This window comes from Ochotona curzoniae, unplaced genomic scaffold (assembly GCF_017591425.1).
Source record: "Ochotona curzoniae isolate NIBS_2020 unplaced genomic scaffold, NIBS_Ocur_1.0 contig_2699, whole genome shotgun sequence".
Classification (NCBI taxonomy): domain Eukaryota; kingdom Metazoa; phylum Chordata; class Mammalia; order Lagomorpha; family Ochotonidae; genus Ochotona; species Ochotona curzoniae.
In genome coordinates this window covers 2697230-2705968 of record NW_024465561.1, presented here as the reverse complement: position 1 = coordinate 2705968, position 8739 = coordinate 2697230, and positions in this window count along the sequence as shown.

Sequence of the window (8739 nt, the reverse complement as noted above, 5' to 3'; positions counted from 1 at the left end):
GCTGCTGCTTTTCTTTTTTTTTTTTTAATTGGAAAGTCAGATATACAGAAAGGAAGATCTTCATTCCAATGATTCACTCCTCAAGTGACCACAACAGCCGGAGCTGCACCAATCCAAACCCAGGAGCCAGGAACTTCTTCCAGGTCTCCTACGCTGGTTCAGGATCCCAAGGCTTTGGGCCGTCCTTGACTGCTTTCCCAGGCCACAAGCAGGGAGCTGGATGGGAAGTAGAGCAGCTGGAACATGAACTGGCCCCCATAGGGGATGACCTCCGCCTTTTAGACAACAAAACCCAACACGAACCTGGACCAGCATTGTCAGCTGTGGGGCAGGGTAGGGGTGGGAGGTGGCAGTGAAGAACCTTGTCTCAAGCCTCCCTCCCCCTCCAGCTGCCCTCCCCTTCCTCTCCCCCTTAGGGCTTCACACAGCAGAGCTTGAGGGACCAGACACAGCCTTGGCAGGAAGCAGGGATGAGAGGAGAAATCCGAAGTCCAGATGGCACTGCGTCCCAGGCTGGGGGTGGCACAGCTGGGGGTATCTTCCTGTTAATGAGAAACTGGGATGCAGCACTCCTGGGCTGCGAGCCCCTTCCGCTCTGCAGGTGTATCTCAATCTGTTTAAATGATGGCTTGGAGAGGTCCTACCTGGTCAGGCCTGCCTGACTCCTGCCCACCCCTGGGAGCTGCAGGACAGGCTCAAATCTGCACGAAGCGGCTGTGGTGTCTGACTCCATATTAAGAATAAGTGAATAAATAAAATCACTGAATGATGGCCTCGCACGGGTGAGCATTGTGGTTGTGGCCTGTGACTCCAGAGGAAAGGCCCCAGAGGGGGAAGTGAGCACAGAGTCCCCCCAGCTGGGATTCGGGAAGTCCAACCCACGCACTGACCCGGTCCTCCCTCCCTCAACCCCCACAGTCCCTCCGTGGACAGGCCAAGAAGAACGCCAGTGCAGGAGGCAAGGCTCCAAGCAGAGGGTTCACGGCTGTGTGGGTGGGAGGGAGAGTTCTGAGTGTAGACACGAGAGAAGCCCCAGCCGGTGCGGGTGACCCGCTTAGCCTCCCACTTCCCAGGAAGCCGCTGTGGGTGCCTCCTCTTCCCGGGGTCGGGAGGTGGGGGTGCCGGCTTCTGAGACCCGCGCCCTCTCACTGCCCTACCCCCTCGGGTTGTGCCAAGGATGGCGAGAGGTTGTCTGGGGTGCTCAGTGCTTGGGGTGCGGGCGCGTTCCCCTGTGGCATGTCCCCGGGGAAAAGGTCCAGGCGGGCGGGATCTGTGCCGCTGCGCGCTCTCGTGGCCACCCCTGGAACCGTCGCGCTCCGCTTCGGCCAGGCGTCCCCATGGTCTTCCTCCGCATCTTCTTCCTCCTCCACAAGGGCGATTCCTGTGTGCCAGGCGCTGTGCTGCTCCCCTCCTGGACTCCTCACGCGGTCCAGACTGCCACATCCAAGGGGGGGCCTGGGCAGTTCACTTGTACTCACCCACTCAAAACTAAGCGTGCACATGGCTGTGGTGGCGTCGTGAGCTAAACCTCCGTTTGGGATGCCCTTATCCCAGATGGGAGGGCCTTGTTCAAGCCGCGACTGCCCACTTTTCTGCCCCATTCCCCTACCTCCTGTTCATGCATCTGGGAGATATCAGGGGATGGCCGAAGTACCCAGCCCTCTGCCACCCTGATGGGAGACCAAGAGGGAGCCAGGAACTCTGTCCAGGTCTCCCACACGGGTGGCATCAGCAGGAAGTTGGAGTCAGCAACCAGTACTGCGGTTCGAACCCTGGTCATTAGATGCGGGTCCCAAGCGCCTGAGCCCTGGACCTATGTTAGGCATTTTGAATTTGCCCACCATAGCTCATGGCTGAACCCCACTCTTGGAAAGTCACGCCCCTGCAGGTGCCTTTCAGTGCGGGAGTGTCCTGTCCTTCGGGGTTACCTCCGAGGGCTCAAGTGAGACAGACAGGCATGCAAAGGGGAGGCTGAGTCCTCCACGGGAATTGCCTCAGAACACCCCTGCCTACCTTGGGTGCTGGGACCTGAGTAAGTTCAGGTAAGTGAGTCACACTGGGCAGGAAAAGCGTTGTGGACTCCAGAGCATGTTTGTACCAAAGCAAATGTCTGATAACGCTGTTTTCGTAAACTTGATAACACTTGCTAATGCTTCGGGGAGAAGGACGAGTATGCACATACATGCCCTTGTGTGCAGAGAGAAAAATCAGTCCTGACACTGATTTAGTGGCTAAATCCTCGCCTTGCATGTGCCCGGATCCTATGTGGGCAAAGGTTCGTGTCCTGTCTGCTCCACTTGCCATCCAGCTCCCTGCCTGTGCCCTGTGAAAGCAATCGAGATAGTCCAAAGCCTTGGAACTCTGAACTGGTGTGGGAGATCCGGAAGAAGCTCCTGGCTCCTGGCTTTGGATCAACTCATCTCCAGCCATCGGAGCTACTTGGGGAGCGAACCAGCAACGAACGATATCTCTCTCCTCCTCCTCCTCTCTTAAATTTCCCTTTCCAATAAAAATAAATAAATCTGGGCCCAGCACGGTAATCCAGCGGCTAAAGTCCTTGACTTGTGTGTGCCAGGATCCCATATCGACTCTGGTTCTAATCCTAGCTGCACTGCATCCCATCCAGCTCCCTGCTTGAGGCCTGGAAATGCAGTCGAGGACGGCCCAAAGCCTTGGGACACTGCACCTGTGTGGGAGACTCAGAAGAGGCTCCTGGCTTCAGATTGGCTCAGCTCCGGCCTTTGTAGCCACTTGGGGAGTTATTCATCAGATGGAAGATTTTCCTCTCTGTCTCTCCTCCTCTCCATATATCTGATTTTGCAATAAAAAAATAAATATGTCTTAAAAAATAAATCTTAGAGAGAGAGAGGTCTTTCATCCACTAATTCACTCCCCCAAGTGACCCCAATGGCCAGAGCTGAGATGATTCAGTCAGGAGCTTCTTCCGTGTCTCTCACACGGGTGCAGGGTCCCAAGGCCTCGAGCCATCCGCCACTGCGTTCTCAGACCACAAGCAGCGAGCTGGATGGAAAGTGGAGCAGCTGGGACATGAACCGACACCCATATGGGATCCTGGCATTTGAAGGGGAGGATTTAGCCGCTGAGTCATCGTGCTGGGCCCAAATTTGAAATGACTAGGATAATTTCAATGGGATTCCAGGTCTTATTTGAAGGGCCTGGTTGGATTCCCAGTTCTGGTCCCCATTCCAACTCCCTTGCGTTGTTTGCTTTCCACGGTAGCAGGAGTGACTCCGGTGCTTGGGCCCCTGTGGCCCCGGGGGAGTCCCGGATGCAGCGCCTGGGCCCTGGTTCTGGCCGGACCCAATCCTGACAATTTCAGTCATTTGAGGAATGAAGTGATGATGCAACATCTCTCTCGCCCTCCTTCTGCAACTGCCTTTCCAGTAAATAAATAAATCTTTTGAAAACTAAAATATTTAAAAGAACTTTCCATGTTAAGAAGAAACATTTAGATAACATGTTTGATTCTCAGACTTTCAGATGAGTGAGTTAAAATTTAAACATAAGAAAAAGAATTTTTTTTTTTTTTTAGCACAGAGAATGTAAAATCCAGAGCAAGTTCTGCATACATAAAATAGGGAAGATCAAAGATTCAGTCGGCGCTCCACTCTGCCTTGCTGCCTTCGTTGTGCTGTCACGGCCTGAAGGTTAAGACTGTCTTTTAAAAAGTGTGCATTTCAAAACTTCAAAGATACTGAGAGAACAGAGAGGGTGCCAATAACAGAGGGGGAAAAAAAAACGAGTTTCTTCCACCCAAGCAGATCCAAAAAACACCCAATTCAAGGAAGCTTAACGGAGGAAAAATGAGCCCAACACCTTAGCTTATAACACGGGAACAATCAAGAACACAGACCTGGCTGCTCCCCGCTCCAGCATCCGCCCCACTGCCCACCAAGGCTCCCCCAGCAGCTGAGCTCCTGCTCAGATTCACGGCTGGCAGGAGTCTGCCCTGCCCGTCTGCTTCGGGCTCCCTCCTGACCCCGCCCTCCCCTCCCTTCCACTGCAGCCAGCTCAGCTCCTTGTGGCTGTTGTAGGACAGCAGACTGAGACCCCAGGACATTGGCCCAGAACCTGAGCCTCACTCCTGCCCCAGCTCAGGCCCCACAGTGGATTCCTGGCCCTGGCCAAGTGCCATGAGCTGGGTTCACAGCGCTGGATGAGAAAAACCAGACGTGAAGGAGGACACGGTTTCTGATTCTGTTGATGTAAAATCCCCAGCCCACCCCTGCTGGCAGAAGGTAGAACCTTGGAGGGAAGGCAGAGGCCTGGAAGGACTCCCTGAGGTGGGGTACAGCACGGTTCCTGGCACCCTGCTGAGGTCCCACATATTGCCATGGTGGCCAGGGCCTTTGTCCCAGCTCGCTCAGCCCTGCCATGGTGCCCACCTGTAGGCGGGGTGACAAGGGGCAGCACTTCTGGGAACAGCCTGCGCTCCCCACCCCCGCAACCAGCTTGGAGCCTGATGGGTGGGCATCTCAGTCTGCACCCTGGCATCTCCCCTGGTCTCCCTCCCTAACCTCACAGTTAGCTCTGTGCCATTCTGTTCTGCCAGTCTGTCACCAACGGACCAAGTTCAAACTTGGAATTTTTCAATAAGCACAGGAAATCCTTCTTTCTCTCTCTCTCTCTCTCGAGCCATGTTTATTTTTCATTCGGTGTTACTGGTGAGGTTTTATCACCGAGGCTCAAGAAAGGAATGTGTGCTGGCCCTGGATCCTACCAGTCTTATTTTCTGGGTGCTACTGGGTCCTTCATGAGAGGGGTGCAGGGCAGGCTTTGGGATCGGCGGACGTGGGGGGTTGAGAACAGGAGAGCAGAGATGCAGGTGGGCAGCAGGTGTGTGTGCAGTGAGGGAGTGGTGAGGAGGCAGGAGGCACTGGGGGCTGTGCCCTGCGGAAGGGGCACTGAGTGCAGCAAAGATGAGAAAGGGCAGGGTGGGAGACAGGGAGGAGGTGGGGCTGGGGCGCAGGCTGCCTTGTGCTCACTCGGTGGTCTCAGGGCCTGGACAGAGGGACGGGGAGAAGGAGCGCAGCCATTGCCAAGGGCCTCCTTGATTGTTGGGGTCCTTGTGGCACCTGCTTCACAGATGAAGAAACTGAAGCTTTAGAAAGAGGGCTCAGGCCAAGGTCAGACACTGTGCACCTGCTGACCTGGTACCATCCAGGAGCCCAAGACGGGAGAAAGACAAAGCAGAGAAACACAAACCAAACACGCACACACCCCACCTCACCCCCGCCACCATGGCTGTGAACCCTTTGACGTCATCCCTGTCCAAGGACCCCTGAGGATGTGCGTGCACCTGCCTGTGCGTGTGTGCGCCTGCACGCGCGTCTTACGTAACTGCGCGAGCGATGGATGGTTTTTGAAGCCCCCTGTTTGCCCGCTCCGCGTCCGATGGGAGCCTCCCCTTGTCTCACGCTGTAAACACAGCCTCTAGTGTTTGTGCTCTGTTTATTCAGCAGGGTGGCGTTGCCAGACATCGAAGCTGTTCCCCATTTCCTCCTCGTTAGAAACAAGGCCCCGTGCGCGGCCCGGTGCGTCCCGAGAGGGGATCTCTGCGCCAAAGGGCGCGGACCCTGTTGGCAGCTCCGCGAGTCCAGAATCTCTCGGCCTGACCCCAAGTCGGGATGACCTCATATGGTTGCCATGGCTAATTCACGACTCCGGTTCGGTGAAGGAGCTCAGCTGAGGGGGAACAGACCGGCTCACGGGCAGGGGCGGAGGGCAGGAAGGGGGCTGGCTAACACAGAAGTGTCCCCCCACCCCAACTGTGACTGAGGTTTTGGATGGTACTGAGCCCTTATATGCAAGCACCCCCATACCAGGCAGCGGCTTGGTTAAGTGACTAATGGTGTGTAGGGTGGGGATGCTGAACAAAGGGGGTGACAGTGCAGGAAGGTGGGAGGCTCACCCCGCTACTCAGGGCAGCAGGTAGCAGGTGTGCGGCTTGGGCAGGTAAGACACCTGAGTGGCCCAGCAGAGTGCCTGGGCTCAACGCCCAGCTCCAGCTCCAATACAGACTGCAAGGGGTGGCTGCCAGGGCCGACCAGTGGGCTCCCACCATGTCTGGCCAGCCCCAGCCCAGATGGGGGGAGCATTTGGGAGTGAACCAGCAGATGGGAACTCCGCTTCCCCTCTCTCTGTCTCCTTGACTCTCAAATAAACAAACACACACTTGGGGTGGGGGAGAAGGCAGGGCATGCAAAACTTATGAATTGTTTATTTCTGGATTTTTCCACTTCATCTTTTCGGGCCGGGGTGAGCCTTGGCCGACTGAAAGGGGCAGAGAGCCCAGCTGCAGAGGGGCGGGTTCAGCTTGGAGGAGTTTTTGTTGGCTGGGAAGCTGCTGGGCTATCTCCGTGGTCACTGGCAAATCAGTCCTAAGACGGTCACCCAGGATGGTCACTGCACCTGCCCTGGTCCCCCCCACCCCCCCTACCCCTACCCCAGGGCTTCACCCCAAGGCAGGGCAGTGAACTTCCCCTCCCCCTGGGCTGGTCAGTGCCCAAGGCACTTAGTGTTCACTGCCTTGCTGACTCCCCGGGATGCTGGCTTAAGGTGCTGCAGCCTCCAAGGGGTTTGTAACTGGAAAATCCACACACAGCCCTGGCTTCTGCTGAAGTCACCGCCCAACACAGGCCCCTGCTTGTGTCGGTCAGGTTTCAGCATTTCCAGGGGGAGTGCCCAAGGTGGTGACCTCATCAGCCTCCTACTGGGGGAGACCTCACGGGTACCTCCACAAAGCTGAGGAGGGCACCCCTCCCCGCTGCTTGGGTTTCCCATTACAATCATCAGGCTGACTCTCACTGGGCTGCTTGAGGTCACCTGCCATGCCAGAGCCAATCACTGGGGCCCTGTGGGGTGGAAAAGAAAAGGGAGTGTCCAGGGTGGGCAAGCCCAGTCACATGTTCCTTACTAGGTAGGTGATTGGTCGGCAGGAGGGTTCAAATTCCGTTCTTAGCAAATCCCTGGCTGTCCTCGTGGCCCTGCTTCCCACCAGTAACAAGGACAGAGTCATGGGGGGCGCCTTCTAGACCTGCTGGAGGAGTGGATGAACACAAAGTCCTAAACACAGTGAAGTCCTCAACTGCCTGCTGCTGCTGCTGTCACAGCCTTTACAGAAGAAACCTTCTATATTTTTCAAGGGATTTTGAAGCTTTTTTATTTGAAAGACACAGTGACAGATCTTCCACCTGCTGGTTCACTCCCCAAATGGCAGCAACACCCTGGGCTGGCTGGGCCTGGCTGGGCCTGGCTGAAGCCATGAACCCGAATTCCATATCTGGGTTCAGATAGTCGGGCCTTTCCTTGGGTGCATGAGCAGGACATGGGACAAGAAGCAGAGCAGCGGGAACACACGCACGCTGAGACCCCTGTGTTACCATGCCGACCCTTACAAAGACAGCCAGAACCCCAAGCTGCTAGAACCCCTCCCGCAGCTCCCATACTGCAAGGCAAGCTGCACCTGCCTGGCATGCCCAGTACTCTCTGACCTCACCTGCTTGGGTCTGGATCCCTGGCCACACACTGGAGTGCCCTCCCCCACACCCATATGTGGCTTGTTCCCCTCTCAGATCATCCTGTCCATGTCCCCTTCCACTTTGTTTTCATTTGTAACTGGTTGTCACAGCAGCCATGATGGCACACTTGGGTAGGGACCCTCCCACTTCTGCATCCCTAGGATTTAGCATGGTGCCTGGCAGATGGTAGGGCTCCATGAACAGATGGGTGTGTTGGGGGAGGGGGAGCTTGCTTTCCCACTAGTTGCTCCCCCAGGCTGACTTTGAAGTCCCTGGGGACAGACTGTGAGTCACTTGGATCAGCTGCAGCAGCAGGTGCAATGCCACAGCCTCTAGGAGCAGCAATTTGAGTCACGGCTGTTGCACTTTCCATCCAACTCCCAGCTAATGTGCCTGGGAAAGCAGTGGCAGCTGGTCCCTGGGTGACTCTGGGGCCTGGACTGCCTCTGCCCAACTCAAGGCTGGAGTCAGCTGTAAGCTGCTCAGATGTTTTCGCCACAACTTCCACAGCCACACGGGGGCACTGTCCCGCCGTGCTCCAGGGGACTGCGAGGAAGACTGGGAGGAAGCTCCTGGCTTCTGGTTTTGGATCGGCTCATCTCTGGCCATTGCAGTCTCTTGGTACCAAGCACCCAGCTGGCAGAGTGAGAACCTGCAGGTCCCATCAGAAGGGTAACTGTGCTGATAGTGAACTAGAGAGCAGGAGCTCGGCTCTTGGTCTGTGAGAAGCAGAACGGGCTGATCCATCCCATACACGCCTCATCACCCACCCAGCGGGTGCTGACTGCGGCACCTGCTCCCAGGTCCCCTTCAAGACACACCCTGTCTTCCTGAGGGCACCGTTATAGTCTTCCTTTATTGACTGTCCTTATATAATACAAATCTGCAAGTTTAGATACAAAAAAAATCTGGAAATAAAAGATAGAAAAGCACCCGCCAGGCACCCCTCCCACTTCCTCCTGGCCCCCTCCCCAGCGGGCACCCATGTGAGGTAACTGAGCAACTTCCCCTTCCCCCTCCCCCGCCTCTGGGCCTCAGTCATGACCTTCCAGCCTCGCCACCCCCACTAGCGCCCGCGGGCCAGGGGAAGGCCACTAGGGTGGGCACAGCATTGGCAGTGAACGCAGCTGTAGGCAGAAGGACGCCTTTAGCTTGTGCTGTGTAGGGGCGGGGACGGGCATCTCTCCTGCAACCTGCC